The 19,507-nt window shown below is 49.9% G+C and overlaps 1 protein-coding gene across 2 annotated transcripts in view; it reads right to left on the reverse strand.

Annotated features, from left to right (window-relative positions):
- ADCY3 (adenylate cyclase 3) overlaps window positions 1–19,507 on the reverse strand; it is a 241,451-nt gene that overhangs the window by 123,820 nt on the left and 98,124 nt on the right. The window lies entirely within an intron of this gene.

Raw genomic sequence — 19,507 nt, forward strand, 5'->3', positions numbered from 1 at the left:
CAAGCCTCTGAGGATGGGGGGCAGTCACTCAAGGCAGAAACTTCCAGGGGCTGTGGTCAAGTCAGGAGACTTGTCTGCACATCAATATCCTGGAACTAAGGGCCGTATACAACGCCCTGAGTCAAGCGGAGCCTCTGCTTCGAAACCAACCAGTGCTGATTCAGCCAGACAACATCACGGCAGTGGCCCATGTAAACCGCCAGGGCGGCACAAGAAGCAGGGTGGCAATGGCAGAAGCCACCAGGATTCTTCGTTGGGCGGAGAATCACATACTAGCACTGGCAGCAGTGTTCATTCCGGGAGTGGACAACTTGGAAGCAGACTTCCTCAGCAGGCACGACCTCCACCCGGGAGAGTGGGGACTTCATCAAGAAGTCTTCACGCAGATTGCAAATCGATGGGAACTGCCACAGGTGGACATGATGGCGTCCCGTCTCAACAAAAAGCTAAAAATATATTGCGCCAGGTCAAGGGACCCACAGGCGATAGCTGTGGATGCACTAGTAACACCGTGGGTGTTCCAGTCGGTCTATGTGTTTCCTCCTCTTCCTCTCATACCATAGGTGCTGAGAATTGTAAGAAAAAGAGGAGTGAGAACAATACTCATTGTTCCGGATTGGCCAAGAAGGACTTGGTACCCGGAATTGCAAGAAATGCTCACAGAGGACCCGTGGCCTCTGCCTCTCAGACAGGTCCTGTTACAACAAGGGCCCTGTCTGTTCCAAGACTTACCGCGGCTGCGTTTGACGGCATGGCGGTTGAACGCCGGATCCTAACGGAAAAAGGCATTCCGGATGAAGTTATTCCTACGCTGATAAAGGCTAGGAAGGATGTGACAGCAAAGCATTATCACCGTATATGGCGAAAATATGTTGCTTGGTGTGAGGCCAGCAAGGGCCCTACAGAGGAATTCCAGCTGAGTGACTATGGGCCTGAAATTAGGGTCCATAAAGGTCCAGATTTCGGCCCTATCCATTTTCTTCCAAAAAGAACTGGCTTCACTGCCTGAGGTTCAGACGTTTGTGAAGGGAGTGCTGCATATTCAGCCCCCTTTTGTGCCACCAGTGGCACCTTGGGATCTTAACGTGGTGTTGAGTTTCCTGAAATCCCACTGGTGTGAGCCACTTAAGACCGTGGAGCTAAAGTATCTCACGTGGAAAGTGGTCATGCTGTTGGCCTTAGCTTCGGCTAGGCGTGTGTCAGAATTGGCGGCTTTGTCATGTAAAAGCCCCTATCTGGTTTTCCATATGGATAGGGCAGAATTGCGGACTCGTCCGCAATTTCTGCCAAAGGTGGTGTCATCCTTTCATTTGAACCAACCTATTGTGGTGCCTGCGGCTACTGGTGACTTGGAGGATTCCAAGTTGCTTGACGTAGTCCGGGCTTTGAAGATTTATGTGACCAGAACGGCTGGAGTCAGGAAGACTGACTCGCTGTTTGTCCTGTATGCATCCAACAAGCTGGGTGCTCCTGCTTCAAAGCAAACTATTGCTCGCTGGATCTGTAACACGATTCAGCAGGCTCATTCTGCGGCTGGATTGCCGCATCCTAAATCAGTGAAAGCCCATTCCACAAGAAAGGTGGGCTCTTCTTGGGCGGCTGCCCGAGGGGTCTTGGCATTACAGCTTTGCCGAGCTGCTACTTGGTCGGGTTCAAACACATTTGCAAAGTTCTACAAGTTTGATACCCTGGCTGAGGAGGACCTTGAGTTTGCCCATTCGGTGCTGCAGAGTCATCCGCACTCTCCCGCCCGTTTGGGAGCTTTGGTATAATCCCCATGGTCCTTACGGAGTCCCCAACATCCACTAGGACGTTAGAGAAAAATAAGAATTTACTTACCGATAATTCTATTTCTCATAGTCCGTAGTGGATGCTGGGGACTCCGAAAGGACCATGGGGAATAGCGGCTCCGCAGGAGACTGGGCACATCTAAAGAAAGCTTTAGGACTATCTGGTGTGCACTGGCTCCTCCCCCTATGACCCTCCTCCAAGCCTCAGTTAGGATACTGTGCCCGGACGAGCGTACACAATAAGGAAGGATCTTGAATCCCGGGTAAGACTCTTACCAGCCACACCAATCACACCGTACAACTTGTGATCTGAACCCAGTTAACAGCATGATAACAGAAGGAGCCTCTGAAAAGATGGCTCACAACAACAAAAAACCCGATTTTTGTAACAATAACTATGTACAAGTAATGCAGACAATCCGCACTTGGGATGGGCGCCCAGCATCCACTACGGACTATGAGAAATAGAATTATCGGTAAGTAAATTCTTATTTTCTCTAACGTCCTAGTGGATGCTGGGGACTCCGAAAGGACCATGGGGATTATACCAAAGCTCCCAAACGGGCGGGAGAGTGCGGATGACTCTGCAGCACCGAATGAGAGAACTCCAGGTCCTCCTCGGCCAGGGTATCAAATTTGTAGAATTTAGCAAACGTGTTTGCCCCTGACCAAGTAGCAGCTCTGCAAAGTTGTAAAGCCGAGACCCCTCGGGCAGCCGCCCAAAATGAGCCCACTTTCCGTGTGGAATGGGCTTTTACAGATTTTGGCTGTGGCAGGCCTGCCACAGAATGTGCAAGCTGAATTGTACTACAAATCCAACGAGCAATCGTCTGCTTAGAAGCAGGAGCACCCAGCTTGTTGGGTGCATACAGGATAAACAGCGAGTCAGATTTTCTGACTCCAGCCGTCCTGGAAACATATATTTTCAGGGCCCTGACTACGTCCAGCAACTTGGAATCCTCCAAGTCCCTAGTAGCCGCAGGCACCACAAATAGGTTGGTTCAGGTGAAACGCTGAAACCACCTTAGGGAGAAACTGAGGACGAGTCCTCAATTTCGCCCTGTCTGAATGGAACATCAGATAAGGGCTTTTTCAGGATAAAGCCGCCAATTCTGACACGCGCCTGGCCCAGGCCAGGGCCAACAGCATGACCACTTTCCATGTGAGATATTGTAACTCCACAGATTTAAGTGGTACAAACCAATGTGACTTTTGGAACCCAAAACTACATTGAGATCCCAAAGTGCCACTGGAGGCACAAAAGGAGGCTGTATATGCAGTACCCCTTTTACAAACGTCTGAACTTCAGGGACTGAAGCTAGTTCTTTTTGGAAGAAAATTGACAGGGCCGAAATTTGAACCTTAATGGACCCCAATTTCAGGCCCATAGACACTCCTGTTTGCAGGAAATGTAGGAATCGACCCAGTTGAATTTCCACCGTCGGGCCTTACTGGCCTCGCACCACGCAACATATTTTCGCCAATTGCGGTGGTAATGTTTTTACGGTTACATCCTTCCTGGCTTTGATCAGGATAGGGATGACTTCATCCGGAATGCCCTTTTTCCTTCAGGATCCGGTGTTCAACCGCCATGCCGTCAAACGCAGCCGCGGTAAGTCTTGGAACAGACAGGGTCCTTGCTGGAGCAGGTCCCTTCTTAGAGGTAGAGGCCACGGATCCTCCGTGAGCATCTCTTGAAGATCCGGTTACCAAGTCCTTCTTGGCCAATCCGGAGCCACGAATATAGTGCTTACTCCTCACCATCTTATCAATCTCAGTACCTTGGGTATGAGAGGCAGAGGAGGGAACACATACCCTGACTGGTACACCCACGGTGTTACCAGAGCGTCTACAGCTATTGCCTGAGGGTCCCTGGACCTGGCGCAATACCTGTCGAGTTTTTCCCAACGGTTTATAATCATGTGGAAGACTTCTGGGTGAAGTCCCCACTCTCCCGGGTGGAGGTCGTGCTGAGGAAGTCTGCTTCCCAGTTGTCCACTCCCGGAATGAATACTGCTGACAGTGCTATTCCATGATTTTCCGCCCAGCGAAGAATCCTTGCAGCTTCTGCCATTGCCCTCCTGCTTCTTGTGCCACCCTGTCTGTTTACGTGGGTGACTGCCGTGATGTTGTCCGACTGGATCAACACCGGCTGACCTTGAAGCAGAGGTCTTGCTAAGCTTAGAGCATTGTAAATGTCCCTTAGCTTCAGGATATTTATGTGAAGTGATGTCTCCAGGCTTGACCATAAGTCCTGGATATTCCTTCCCTGTGTGACTGCTCCCCAGCCTCGCAGGCTGGCATCCGTGGTTACCAGGACCCAGTCCTGAATGCCGAATCTGCGGAACTCTAGAAGATGAGCACTCTGCAACCACCACAGGAGGGACACCCTTGTCCTTGGTGACAGGGTTATCCGCTGATGCATCTGAAGATGCGACCCGGACCATTTGACCAGCAGGTCCCACTGGAAAGTTCTTGCGTGGAATCTGCCGAATGGGATTGCTTCGTAGGAAGCCACCATTTTACCCAGAACCCTTGTGCATTGATGCACTGAGACTTGGCTCGGTTTTAGGAGGTTCCTGATTAGCTCGGATAACTCCCTGGCTTTCTCCTCCGGGAGAAACACCTTTTTCTGGACTGTGTCCAGGATCATCCCTAGGAACAGAAGACAAGTCGTCGGAACCAGCTGCGATTTTGGAATATTGAGAATCCAACCGTGCTGCAGCAACACTACCTGAGATAGTGCTACACCGACCTCCAACTGTTCCCTGGATCTTACCCTTATCAGGGAATTGTCCAAGTAAAGGATAACTAAAATTCCCTTCCTTTGAAGGAATATCATCATTTCGGCCATTACCTTGGTAAAGACCCGGGGTGCAGTGGACCATCCATACGGCAGCGTCTGAACTGATAGTGACAGTTCTGTACCATAAACCTGAGGTACCCTTGGTGAGAAGGGTAAATTTTGACATGAAGGTAAGCATCCTTGATGTCCCGAGACATCATGAAGTCCCCTTCTTCCAGGTTCGCAATCACTGCTCTGAGTGACTCAATCTTGAATTTGAACCTCTGTATGTAAGTGTTCAAAGATTTTAGATTTAGAATCGGTCTCACCGAGCCGTCCGGCTTCGGTACCACAACAGTGTGGAATAATACCCCGTTCCCTATTGCAGGAGGGGTATCTTGATTATCACCTGCTGGGAATACAGCTTGTGAATGGCTTCCAAAACTGTCTCCCTGTCAGAAGGAGACATCGGTAAAGCCGACTTTAGGAAAACGGCGAGGGGGAGACGTCTCGAATTCTAATTTGTACCCCTGATATATCACCTGAAGGATCCAGGGGTCTACTTGCGAGTGAGCCCACTGCGCGCTGAAATTCATTGAGACGGGCCCCCCCACCGTGCCTGATTCTGCTTGTAAAGCCCCAGCGTATACTGAGGGCTTGGCAGAGGCGGGAGAGGGTTTCTGTTCCTGGGAACTGGCTGATTTCTGCAGCCTTTTTCCTCTCCCTCTGTCAAGGGGCAGAAATGAGGAACCTTTTGCCCGCTTATCCACGAAAAGACTGCGCCTGATAATACGGCGTCTTCTCATGTTGAGAGGCGACCTGGGGTACAAACGTGGATTTCCCAGCTGTTGCCGTGGCCACCAGGTCTGAAAGACCGACCCCAAATAACTCCTCCCCTTAATAAGGCAATACTTCCAAATGCCGTTTTGAATACGCATCACCTGACCACTGACGTGTCCATAACCCTCTACTGGTAGAAATGGACAACGCACTTAGACTTGATGCCAGTCGGCAAATATTCCGCTGTGCATCACGCATATATAGAAATGCATCTTTCAAATGCTCTATAGGCAAAAATATACTGTCCCTATCTAGGGTATCAATATTTTCAGTCAGGGAATCCGACCACGCCAACCCAGCACTGCACATCCAGGCTGAGGCGATTGCTGGTCGCAGTATAACACCAGTATGTGTGTAAATACATTTTAGGATACCCTCCTGCTTTCTATCAGCAGGATCCTTAAGGGCGGCCATCTCAGGAGAGGGTAGAGCCCTTGTTCTTACAAGCGTGTGAGCGCTTTACCCACCCTAGGGGGTGTTTCCCAACGCACCCTAACCTCTGGCGGGAAAGGATATAATGCCAATAACATTTTAGAAATTGTTATCGGGGGAAACCCACGCATCATCACACACCTCATTTAATTTCTCAGATTTAGGAAAACTACAGGTAGTTTTTCCTCACCGAACATAATACCCGTTTTTTTGGTGGTACTCGTATTATCAGAAATGTGTAAAACATTTTTCATTGCCTCAATCATGTAATGTGTGGCCCTACTGGAAGTCACATTTGTCTCTTCACCGTCGACACTGGAGTCAGTATCCGTGTCGGCGTCTATATCTGCCATCTGAGGTAACGGGCGCTTTATAGCCCCTGACGGCCTATGAGACGTCTGGACAGGCACAAGCTGAGTAGCCGGCTGTCTCATGTCAACCACTGTCTTTTATACAGAGCTGACACTGTCACGTAATTTCTTCCAACAGTTCATCCACTCAGGTGTCGACCTCCTAGGGGGTGACATCACTATTACAGGCAATCTGCTCCGTCTCCACATCATTTTTCTCCTCATACATGTCGACACAAAAGTACCGACATACAGCACACACACAGGGAATGCTCTGATAGAGGACAGGACCCCACTAGCCCTTTGGGGAGACAGAGGGAGAGTTTGCCAGCACACACCAGAGCGCTATATATATACAGGGATAACCTTATATAAGTGTTTTTCCCCTTATAGCTGCTGTCTAGTTAATACTGCGCCTAATTTGTGCCCCCCCTCTCTTTTTTAACCCTTTCTGTAGTGTAGTGACTGCAGGGGAGAGCCAGGGAGCTTCCCTCCAACGGAGCTGTGAGGGAAAATGGCGCCAGTGTGCTGAGGAGATAGGCTCCGCCCACTTATCGGCGGCCTTATCTCCCGTTTTTTTATGTATTTTGGCAGGGGTTAAATGCATCCATACAGCCCAGGAGCTATATGTGATGCATTTTTTGCCATCCAAGGTGTTTATTATTGCGTCTCAGGGCGCCCCCCCCGGGGCCCCGCACCCTCAGTGACCGGAGTGTGAAGTGTGCTGAGAGCAATGGCGCACAGCTGCAGTGCTGTGCGCTACCTTGTTGAAGACAGGACGTCTTCTGCCGTCGATTTTCCGGACCTCTTCTGCCTTCTGGCTCTGTAAGGGGGCCGGCGGCGCGGCTCTGGGACCCATCCAAGCTGGGCCTGTGATCGTCCCTCTGGAGCTAATGGTGTCCAGTAGCCTAAGAAGCCCAATCCATTCTGCACGCAGGTGAGTTCGCTTCTTCTCCCCTTAGTCCCTCGATGCAGTGAGCCTGTTGCCAGCAGGTCTCACTGAAAATAAAAAACCTAAACTAAAACTTTCACTAAGAAGCTCAGGAGAGCCCCTAGTGTGCACCCTTCTCGTTCGGGCACAGAGATCTAACTGAGGCTTGGAGGAGGGTCATAGGGGGAGGAGCCAGTGCACACCAGATAGTCCTAAAGCTTTCTTTAGATGTGCCCAGTCTCCTGCGGAGCCGCTATTCCCCATGGTCCTTTCGGAGTCCCCAGCATCCACTAGGACGTTAGAGAAATAAGATTTTACTCACCGGTAAATCTATTTCTCGTAGTCCGTAGTGGATGCTGGGCGCCCGTCCCAAGTGCGGACTTTCTGCAATACGTGTATATAGTTATTGCTTACTAAAGGGTTATGTTATGTGGCATCAGTTGAGTGATGCTTGTTTGTTGTTCATACTGTTAACTGGGTAAGTTTATCACGAGTTATACGGTGTGATTGGTGTGGCTGGTATGAGTCTTACCCTGGATTCCAAAATCCTTTCCTTGTAATGTCAGCTCTTCCGGGCACAGTTTCCTTAACTGAGGTCTGGAGGAGGGGCATAGAGGGAGGAGCCAATGCACACCAGTAGTACTAAATCTTTCTTTAGAGTGCCCAGTCTCCTGCGGAGCCCGTCTATTCCCCCATGGTCCTTACGGAGTCCCCAGCATCCACTACGGACTACGAGAAATAGATTTACCGGTGAGTAAAATCTTATTTTTTTACGCATTATTTATGGGGTCAGGGGGCAGATGAACACAGTGCTTCGGGTAATTCTGTATATCCATGTGGGCCGGCTAGTCTTGGCTTGGCGTATAATCAGACAAGTTCAGGCGGCAGGATTTGGAGGTGGCACAACGTAGGGCGTTAATACTAAAAAAATAAAAAAAATTATATTTTATCGTGTAACTTGCCGTTCTCTAGATTGTTAGTCAACGTAATGAAGATAAAAATCACTATGTATACTGTGGTGTACAATAAACTAATATGAAGCCTTTACGTTACAGAGGATGGTCCTAGTTGTATACTCATAGAATGTCCTAGAGATTCTCCAATTTCTAACAGACTGCCCGGACACGCAAAGCAGGTGGGTGCAAATCACATCATCCAACCCGGCCATCTGATTCAGGGGCGATGATGTAATTTATCTTTGTCCCGCCCACACTGTCGGTATTTTGACTGTCGACATCCTTACAAGTTGTTTGCTGTAACAGCACCTGGAGGAGCCCTGACAAGCTGCTTGCTGTAACAGCACCTGGAGGAGCCCCGATAAGCTGCTTGCCGTAACAGCACCTGGAGGAGCCCTGACAAGCTACATGCTGTAACAGCACCTGGAGGAGCCCTGACAAGCTGCTTGCTGTAACAGCACCTGGAGGAGCCCCGACAAGCTGCTTGCTGTAACAACACCTGGAGGCGCCCTGACAAGCTGCATGCTGTAACAGCACCTGGAGGAGCCCTGACAAGCTGCTTGCTGTAACAGCACCTGGAGGAGCCCTGACAAGCTGCTTGCTGTAACAACACCTGGAGGCGCCCTGACAAGCTGCATGCTGTAACAGCACCTGGAGGAGCCCTGACAAGCTGCTTGCCGTAATAGCACCTGGAGGAGCCCTGACAAGCTACATGCTGTAACAGTAAATGGAGGAACCCTGACAAGCTGCATGCTGTAACTGCACCTGGAGGAGCCCTGACAAGCTGCATGCTGTAACAGCACCTGGAGGAGCCCTGACAAGCTGCTTGCCGTAACAGCACCTGGAGGAGCCCTGACAAGCTGCTTGCTGTAACAGCACCTGGAGGAGCCCTGACAAGCTGCTTGCTGTAACAGCACCTGGAGGAACCCTGACAAGCTGCTTGCTGTAATAGCACCTGGAGGAGCCCTGACAAGCTGCTTGCCGTGACAGCACCTGGAGGAGCCCTGACAAGCTGCTTGCCGTAATAGCACCTGGAGGAGCCCTGACAAGCTGCTTGCCGTGGCAGCACCTGGAGGAGCCCTGACAAGCTGCTTGCCGTAACAGCACCTGGAGGAGCCCTGACAAGCTGCTTGCTGTAATAGCACCTGGAGGAGCCCTGACAAGCTGCTTGCTGTAACAGCACCTGGAGGAGCCCTGACAAGCTGCTTGCTGTAACAGCACCTGGAGGAACCCTGACAAGCTGCTTGCTGTAACAGCACCTGGAGGAGCCCTGACAAGCTGCTTGCTGTAACAGTACCTGGAGGAGCCCTGACAAGCTGCATGCTGTAACAGTAAATGGAGGAACCCTCACAAGCTGCTTGCTGTAACAGCACCTGGAGGAGCCCTGACAAGCTGCTTGCTGTAACAGCACCTGGAGGAACCCTGACAAGCTGCTTGCTGTAACAGCACCTGGAGGAACCCTGACAAGCTGCTTGCTGTAATAGCACCTGGAGGAGCCCTGACAAGCTGCTTGTCGTAACAGCACCTGGAGGAACCCTGACAAGCTGCTTGCTGTAACAGCACCTGGAGGAGCCCTGACAAGCTGCTTGCTGTAACAGTACCTGGAGGAGCCCTGACAAGCTGCTTGCTGTAGCAGCACCTGGAGGAGCCCTGACAAGCTGCATGCTGTAACAGTAAATGGAGGAACCCTGACAAGCTGCTTGCTGTAACAGCACCTGGAGGAACCCTGACAAGCTGCTTGCTTTAACAGCACCTGGAGGAGCCCTGACAAGCTGCTTGCTGTAACAGCACCTGGAGGAACCCTGACAAGCTGCTTGCTGTAACTGCACCTGGAGGAGCCCTGACAAGCTGCATGCTGTAACAGCACCTGGAGGAGCCCTGACAAGCTGCATGCTGTAACAGCACCTGGAGGAGCCCTGACAAGCTGCTTGCTGTAACAGCACCTGGAGGAACCCTGACTAGCTGCTTGCTGTAACTGCACCTGGAGGAGCCCTGACAAGCTGCTTGCTGTAACTGCACCTGGAGGAGCCCTGACAAGCTGCTTGCTGTAACAGCACCTGGAGGAACCCTGACAAGCTGCTTGCTGTAACTGCACCTGGAGGAGCCCTGACAAGCTGCATGCTGTAACAGCACCTGGAGGAGCCCTGACAAGCTGCATGCTGTAACAGCACCTGGAGGAGCCCTGACAAGCTGCTTGCTGTAACAGCACCTGGAGGAACCCTGACAAGCTGCTTGCTGTAACTGCACCTGGAGGAGCCCTGACAAGCTGCTTGCCGTAATAGCACCTGGAGGAGCCCTGACAAGCTGCTTGCTGTAGCAGCACCTGGAGGAGCCCTGAGAAGCTGCTGAGAATGGTCCAGTGTGTGATGTTCTTGTTTATGGCCTAATAGATAAGAAGTGTCTTGTTATTGGGATATAAAGATAGGCTGTACAGGGCATGTGTGTAATAAGGATGTAAACAAATTACATCAAAGCAAATTAACTGCTTTTTATTGTTAGCGAGGGGAAGTCGCCTTACAGACACAATTACTGTGGATAATGGATCCAAATACAGAGTCATTTTGTCCAATTTGTACATCCGTGCGTCAGACGCTGTAATACCGCCTTGTGCATCTTTGGATCCCACCAATGGTTGCCGCAGCCCTATGGTTAAGTAGTTGATTCTCCCTAATCTTTAGGTCAGTGTTCATTAAATGTAATGTAGATGAATAAGTAGTGTGAGGAGATCAGGACGGGGGTGCCTTCTTCTTGGGTAGATGGACTCCTCCATATACACAACAGCCAGGACCCCGAGCCAAGCCCTGACACAGCATTTATCAGCCTATTACAGGTACAGGCACTAAATGACCCAGCTCTCAGGCTGAAGACCTAAAGACCCAAAGCGGACCTTGTGGATGGAGCCCTCCCTTCTCTCTCACATCCACACCCCCCAGGAACCAATTCTGGCTTTTACTGAATGCTCAAACTCTCGTCAAGTCTGGCACAAACATATATTTACCATTTATCACTGTACCAGTGCTTCTATCACAGTAGTCACTGTATGACTTGTAGTGACATCACTGAGCCTGTCCTTGTGTATGAGTTACACAAGCCACCCAGCTGGTAAAGCAGAGGGCATCTGGAGATATCGAAAAGCGTGCCGTAAGCGTTGGCCAATCATGCGCTGCAGACAGAGAGTACCCACCTCTGAGGTATGGTATTGTGGTAACAGACTGGGCACACCGGATCCCAGTAACTTTGTTTATAGAAACTTTTCAAGAAGCGTAATACATAGTCCGCACCTAAAATTGTTTATCAAATGAATAATCGGAACCCATGCGCAGTGCTGTAAAAGAAAATCACACAACTATGTCCGACATCCACATAGCATGTGCCTCTAATTTTATTACACTAAGCCAGGCATGTCCAAACTGTGGCCCTCCAGCTGTTGAGAAACTACACATCCCAGCATGCCCTGACACAGCTTTAGCATTCCCTGACAGCAAAACTGTGTCAGGTCATGCTGGGATATGTAGTTTCACAACAGCTGGAGGGCCGCAGTTTGGACATGCCTGCACTAAGCAATCTGTCACATTGTACTATAAAGACTTGTCACCTGCAGTATACACAGTGGCAGGGCCGTAACTAGGTGTGTGCGAGAGGGGCCTCGCACACAGCGCAGAGCCCTGGGGAGCGCACAGTTACGGCCCTGTTTAACACTGTACAGAGCATCAGAGCTCTGTACAGCTCCATTGCCCAGCCGCAGCCCGCCCCAGCACAGCAAGCCGCCTCAGCTCCACTGTACGGACTTCGTACAGTGGAGCTGAGGCGGCTTGCGGCTGGGGCATGTTGGCGGGTCCTTCCCGCTCCCATACTCCGTACTACGGAGCATGGGAGCGGGGAGGACCCGCCAACATGCCCCAGCCGCAAGCCGCCTCAGCTCCACTGTACGGAGCTTCAGAGCGGGGAGGACCCGCCAACATGCCCCAGCTGCAGGCGCCGCTCAGCTCCATTGCCCAGCCGCAGCCGCCCCAACACAGCACAGCAGCATCAGCCAGTGTCACAGAGGACAGCGGGGAGAGATGGTAAGTGTCTGTCTGTCTCTCTCTCTCTATCGACGCTGTCTGTCGTAATGTGTAAAAAGGGGGACTGGCTGCCGTAATGTGTAAAAAGGGGGACTGGCTGCCGTAATGTGTAAAAAGGGGGATGCTGTCTGCTGTAATGTGCAAAAAGGGGGACGCCGTCTGCCGTAATGTGTAAGAAGGGGACGCTGTCTGCCATAATGTGAAAGAAGGGGACGCTGTCTGCCATAATGTGTAAAAAGGGGGACACTGTCTGTCGTAATGTGTAAAAAGGGGACGCTGTCTGCCGTAATGTGTAAAAAGGGGACGCTGTCTGCTGTAATGTGTAAAAAGGGACGCTGCCTGCCGTAATGTGTAAAAAGGGGACGTTGTCTGTCGTAATGTGTAAAAAGGCGACGCTGACTACCGTAATGTGTAAAAGGGTCTCTACCTGGTGTAGTGGTGCTACTGTGCGGTGTAATTTGAATAATGGAGACTACTGTGCACCGTAGTATGAATTGGTATTATTTTGTGGCCACACCCTTTCCCCATGAAGCCACGCCCCTCATTTTTTGCACGCGCGTACGGTGCGCACTGCCCATATTTTACATAAGGTGGGGTGGGCGCCAATGCCGTTTCTTGCACACAGCGCTAAAATGCCTAGTTACGGCACTGCACAGCGGACACAGCCATGTTGTGGTTGGACCAATATTCATGAGAATGCGATTCACTGGGTGCTAGCGACATCACTGAGCCGCGAGGCACTTGTGTCTCATGCCTCAATTACGTCATTTGTGAACTGGTAGATTGAATATCGATTCAGAAGGCAAAATGTCAGTCTCCTCTCTGCATGTAGGAGACTTATCCTCTTTCATGTCAATATATTAGGATTTTGTACAGTACTAACATCTACTGAGTGCATAACATAACATCATACAGGATCATTTTGGTCAATGCAGGATAATGGAGAAGGAGAAGCAGATGTCGGCAGAAACCAGATACCAGATTTCATGACGCTAAGCTATCAGGAATCCAATAGGGACAAGGGTCAGGTTCTAAATATGGCAGAAGTAGGTGAGACAAAAAAACGTTATCTCTATAGCAACGTCACTGGGGCCTTATGTACTAAGCCTTGGAGAGAGATAAAGAGAAGAGAGATAAAGTAAAGTACCAGCCAACCCGCTCCTAACTGTAATTTTTCAAGCACAGTCTGCAACATGACAGTTTGGAGCTGATTGGCTGGTAATTTATCTCTTTCCACTTTATCTCTCTCCAGTGCTTAGTAAATAGATCCCACAACTGTCTCATAGACCTCCGTTCCTCTTTCTGAGCCCACATAATACATAGGCCAGATGTACTAAGCCTTAAAAAAGTGATAAAGTGGAGAATGATAAAGTACCAGCCAATCAGCTCCTAACTGCCATCTTACAGGCTGGGTTTGAAAAATGACAGTTAGGAGCTGATTGCTTGGTACTCTCCACTTTATCACTTTTCAAGGCTTAGTACAGCTGGCCCTATAGAAACAGCTGATAATGATTAACTGATGACACCAACGGCCAAATGGAGATGAAGTGACCTATCCGAAGGTCAGGTGCCCTACTTATTAAGCCCTACAGTTACAGCCATAACTATGCCGTAACTATGCAGTGACCAGTCACGCTGGACCCTTGTAGAACACCCTGCTCGCTGTGTTACATGGATATACGCGCGTTTCACTGTAATACTATCCATGTTACATGGATATACGCGCGTTTCACTGTAATACTATCCATGTTACATGGATATACACGCATTTCACTGTAATACTATCCTTGTTACATGGATATACGCGCGTTTCACTGTAATACTATCCATGTTACATGGATATACACGCGTTTCACTGTAAATACTAGGAAAAGCTCTAAACAAATAAGAAGAGACTCAATATTTCTCTAACGTCCTAAGTGGATGCTGGGGACTCCGTAAGGACCATGTGGAATAGCGGCTCCGCAGGAGACTGGGCACATCTAAAGAAAGCTTTAGGACTAACTGGTGTGCACTGGCTCCTCCCCCTATGACCCTCCTCCAAGCCTCAGTTAGATTTCTGTGCCCGACGAGAAGGGTGCACACTAGGGGCTCTCCTGAGCTTCTTAGTGAAAGTTTTAGTTTAGGTTTGTTATTTTCAGTGAGACCTGCTGGCAACAGGCTCACTGCATCGAGGGACTAAGGGGAGAAGAAGCGAACTCACCTGCGTGCAGAGTGGATTGGGCTTCTTGGCTACTGGACATTAGCTCCAGAGGGACGATCACAGGCCCAGCCTGGATGGGTCCCGGAGCCGCGCCGCCGGCCCCCTTACAGAGCCAGAAGAGCGAAGAGGTCCGGAAAAATCGGCGGCAGAAGACGTTCCTGTCTTCAATAAGGTAGCGCACAGCACTGCAGCTGTGCGCCATTGCTCTCAGCACACTTCATACTCCGGTCACTGAGGGTGCAGGGCGCTGGGGGGGGCGCCCTGAGACGCAATAAAACATGATAAAAATACCTTACATGGCAAAAAATACATCACATATAGCTCCTGGGCTATATGGATGCATTTAACCCCTGCCAGAATATACAGAAAAACGGGAGATAAGGCCGCCGAAAAGGGGGCGGAGCCTATCTCCTCAGCACACTGGCGCCATTTTCCCTCACAGCTCAGTTGGAGGGAAGCTCCCTGGCTCTTCCCTGCAGTCACTACACTACAGAAAGGGTTAAAAAAAGAGAGGGGGGCACTAATTAGGCGCAGCATTAAAACATACAGCAGCTATAAGGGGAAAAACACTTATATAAGGTTATCCCTGTATATATATATATATATATAGCGCTCTGGTGTGTGCTGGCATACTCTCCCTCTGTCTCCCCAAAGGGCTAGTGGGGTCCTGTCCTCTATCAGAGCATTTCCTGTGTGTGTGCTGTGTGTCGGTACGTTTGTGTCGACATGTATGAGGAGAAAAATGATGTGGAGACGGAGCAGAGTGTCTGTAACAGTGATGTCACCACCTAGGGGGTCGACACCTGAGTGGATGTACTGTTGAAAATTACGTGACAGTGTCAGCTTTGTATAAAAAAAACAGTGGTTGACATGAGACAGCCGGCTACTCAGCTTGTGCCTGTCCAGACGTCTCATAGGCCGTCAGGGGCTCTAAAGCGCCCGTTACCTCAGATGGCACATACAGACGCCGACACGGATACTGACTCCCGTGTCGACGGTGAAGAGACAACCGTGATTTCCAGTAGGGCCACACGTTACATGATTGAGACAATGGAAAATGTTTTATACATTTCTGATAATACGAGTACCACCAAAAAGGGGTATTAGGTTCGGTGAGGGAAAAACTACCTGTAGTTTTCCTGAATCTGAGAAATAAAATGAGGTGTGTGATGATGCGTGGGTTTCACCCCCGATAACAATTGATAATTTCTTAAAAAGTATTGGCTGTATACCCTTTCCCGCCAGAGGTTAGGGTGCGTTGGGAAACACCCCCTAGGGGGGATAAGGCGCTCACACGCTTGTAAGAACAAGGGCTCTACCCTCTCATGAGATGGCCGCCCTTAAGGATCCTGCTGATAGAAAGCAGGAGGGTATCCAAAAATGTATTCACACACATACTGGTGTTATACTGCGACCAGCAATCGCCTCAGCCTGGAGGTGCAGTGCTGGGTTGGCATGGTCGGATTCCCTGACTGGAAATATTGATATCCTAGATAAGGATAGTATATTATTGCCTATAGAGCATTTAAAAGATGCATTTCTATATATGCATGATGCACAGCGGAATATTTGCCGACTGGCATCAAGTATAAGTGCGTTGTCCAATTCTACCAGTAAAATGGTCAGGTGATGCGGATTCCAAACGGCATTTGGAAGTATTGCCTTTGAAAGGGGACATTTGGGGTCGGTCTTTTAGACCTGGTGGCCACGGCAACAACTGGGAAATCCACGTTTGTACCCCAGGTCGCCTCTCAAAATAAGACGCCGTATTATCAGGCGCAGTCCTTTGTTGGCAAGCGGACAAAAGGTTCCTCTTTTCTGCTCGTGACAGAGGGAGAGGAAAAAGGCTGAAGAGATTACCCAGTTCCCAGGAACAGAAACCCTTTCCCGCCTCTGCAAAGCCCTCAGTATGACGCTAGGGCCTTACAAGCTCAGGCACGGTGGGGGCCCGTTCTCAATGAATTTCAGTGCGCAGTGGGCTCACTCGCAAGTAGACCCCTGGATCCTTCAGGTAATATCTCAAGGGTACATATTGGAATTCGAGACGTCTCCCCCTCGCCGTTTCCAAAAGTCGGCTTTACCGACGTCTCCCTCTGACAGGGAGGCAGTTTTGGAAGCCATTCACAAGCTGTATTCCCAGCAGGTGATAATCAAGGTACCCCTCCTGCAACAGGGAACGGGGTATTATTCCACACTATTGTGGTACCGAAGCCAGACGGCTCGGTGAGACCGATTTCTAAATCTAAAATCTAAAATCTTTGAACACTTACATACAGAGGTTCAAATTCAAGATTGAGTCACTCAGAGCAGTGATTGCGAACCTGGAAGAAGGGGACTACATGATGTCTCGGGACATCAAGGATGCTTACCTTCATGTCAAAATTTACCCTTCCCACCAGGGGTACCTCAGGTTATGGTACAGAACTGTCACTATCAGTTCAGACGCTGCCGTAGGGATGGTTCACGGCACCCCGGGTCTTTACCAAGGTAATGGCCGAAATGATATCCCTTCGAAGGAAGGGAATTTTAGTTATCCCTTACTTGGACGATTCCCTGATAAGGGTAAGATCCAGGGAACAGTTGGAAGTCGGTGTAGCACTATCTCAGGTAGTGTTGCGGCAGCACGATTGGATTCTCAATATTCCAAAATCGCAGCTGGTTCCGACGACTTGTCTTCTGTTTCCTAGGGATGTTGCTGGACACAGTCCAGAAAAAAAAGGTGTTTCTCCCGGAAGAGAAAGCCAGGGAGTTATCCGAGCTAGTCAGGAACCTCCTAAAACCAAACCAAGTCTCAGTGCATCGATGCACAAGGGTTCTGGGTAAAAATGGTGGCTTCCTACGAAGCAATCCCATTCGTTAGATTCCACGCAAGAACTTTCCAGTGGAACCTACTGGACAAATGGTCCGGGTCGCATTTTCAGATGCATCAGCGGATAACCCTGTCACCAAGGACAAGGGTATCCATCCTGTGGTGGTTGCAGAGTGCTCATCTTCTAGAGGGCCGCAGATTCGGCATTCAGGACTGGGTCCTGGTGACCACGGATGCCAGCCTGCGAGGCTGGGGAGCAGTCACACAGGGAAGGAATATCCAGGGCTTAGGGTCAAGCCTGGATACATCACTTCACATAAATATCCTGAAGCTAAGGGCCATTTACAATGCTCTAAGCTTAGCAAGACCTCTGCTTCAAGGTCAGCCGGTGTTGATCCAGTCGGACAACATCATGGCAGTCACCCACGTAAACAGACAGGGTGGCACAAGAAGCAGGAGGGCAATGGCAGAAGCTGCAGGGATTCTTCGCTGGGCGGAAAATCATGTGATAGCACTGTCAACAGTATTCATTCCGGGAGTGGACAACTGGGAAACAGACTTTCTCAGCACGACCTCCACCCGGGAGAGTGGGGACTTCACACAGAAGTCGTCCACATGATTAAAAAACTCGACAGGTATTGCGCCAGGTCAAGAGACCCTCAGGCAATAGTTGTAGACGCTCTGGTAACACCGTGGGTGTACCAGTCAGTGTATGTGTTCCCTCCTCTGCCTCTCATACCCAAGGTACTGAGATTGATAAGATGGAGAGGAGAAAGCACTATATTCGTGGCTCCGGATTGGCCAAGAAGGACTTGGTAACCGGAACTTCAAGAGATGCTCACGGAGGATCCGTGGCCTCTACCTCTAAGAAGGGACCTGCTCCAGCAAGGACCCTGTCTGTTCCAAGACTTACCGCGGCTGCGTTTGACGGCATGCCGGTTGAACACCGGATCCTGAAGGAAAAAAAAAAAGGCATTCCGGATGAAGTCATCCATATCCTGATCTAAAGCCAGGAAGGATGTAACCGCAAAAACATTATCACCGCAATTGGCGAAAATATGTTGCGTAGTGCGAGGCCAGTAAGGCCCGACGGAGGAAATTCAACTGGGTCGATTCCTACATTTCCTGCAAACAGGAGTGTCTATGGGCCTGAAATTGGGGTCCATTAAGGTTCAGATTTCGGCCCTGTCAATTTTCTTCCAAAAAAGAACTAGCTTCAGTCCCTGAAGTTTAGACGTTTGTAAAAGGGGTACTGCATATACAGCCTCCTTTTGTGCCTCCAGTGGCAAATTGGGATCTCAATGTAGTTTGGGTTCCAAAAGTCACATTGGTTTGAACCACTTAAATCTGTGGAGTTAAAATATCTCACATGGAAAGTGGTCATGCTGTTGGCCCTGGCCTGGGCCAGGCGCGTGTCAGAATTGGCGGCTTTATCCTGTAAAAGCCCTTATCTGATTTTCCATTCGGACAGGGCGGAATTGAGGACTCGTCCTCAGTTTCTCCCTAAGGTGGTTCCAGCGTTTTCACCTGAACCAACCTATTGTGGTGCCTGCGGCTACTAGGGACTTGGAGGAATCCAAGTTGCTGGATGTTGTCAGGGCCCTGAAAATATGTTTCCAGGACGGCTGGAGTCAGGAAATCTGACTTGCTGTTTATCCTGTATGCACCCAACAAGCTGGGTGCTCCTGCTTCTAAGCAGACTATTGCTCGTTGGATTTGTAGTACAATTCAGCTTGCACATTCTGTGGCAGGCCTGCCACGGCTAAAATCTGTAAAAGCCCGTTCCACAAGGAAAGTGGGCTCATCTTGGGCGGCTGCCCGAGGGGTCTCGGCTTTACAACTTTGCCGAGCAGCTACTTGGTCAGGGGCAAACACGTTTGCTAAATTCTACAAATTTGATACCCTGGCTGAGGAGGACCTGGAGTTCTCTCATTCGGTGCTGCAGAGTCATCCGCACTCTCCCGCCCGTTTGGGAGCTTTGGTATAATCCCCATGGTCCTTACGGAGTCCCCAGCATCCACTTAGGACGTTAGAGAAAATAAGAATTTACTTACCGATAATTCTATTTCTCATAGTCCGTAGTGGATGCTGGGCGCCCATCCCAAGTGCGGATTGTCTGCAATACTTGTACATAGTTATTGTTACAAAAATCGGGTTATTATTGTTGGGAGTCATCTTTTCAGAGGCTCCTCTGTTATCATACTGTTAACTGGGTTCAGATCACAAGTTATACGGTGTGATTGGTGTGGCTGGTATGAGTCTTACCCGGGATTCAAAATCCTTCCTTATTGTGTACGCTCGTCCGGGCACAGTATCCTAACTGAGGCTTGGAGGAGGGTCATAGGGG

Source organism: Pseudophryne corroboree, chromosome 4 (genome assembly GCF_028390025.1).
Source record: "Pseudophryne corroboree isolate aPseCor3 chromosome 4, aPseCor3.hap2, whole genome shotgun sequence".
Classification (NCBI taxonomy): Eukaryota; Metazoa; Chordata; class Amphibia; order Anura; family Myobatrachidae; genus Pseudophryne; species Pseudophryne corroboree.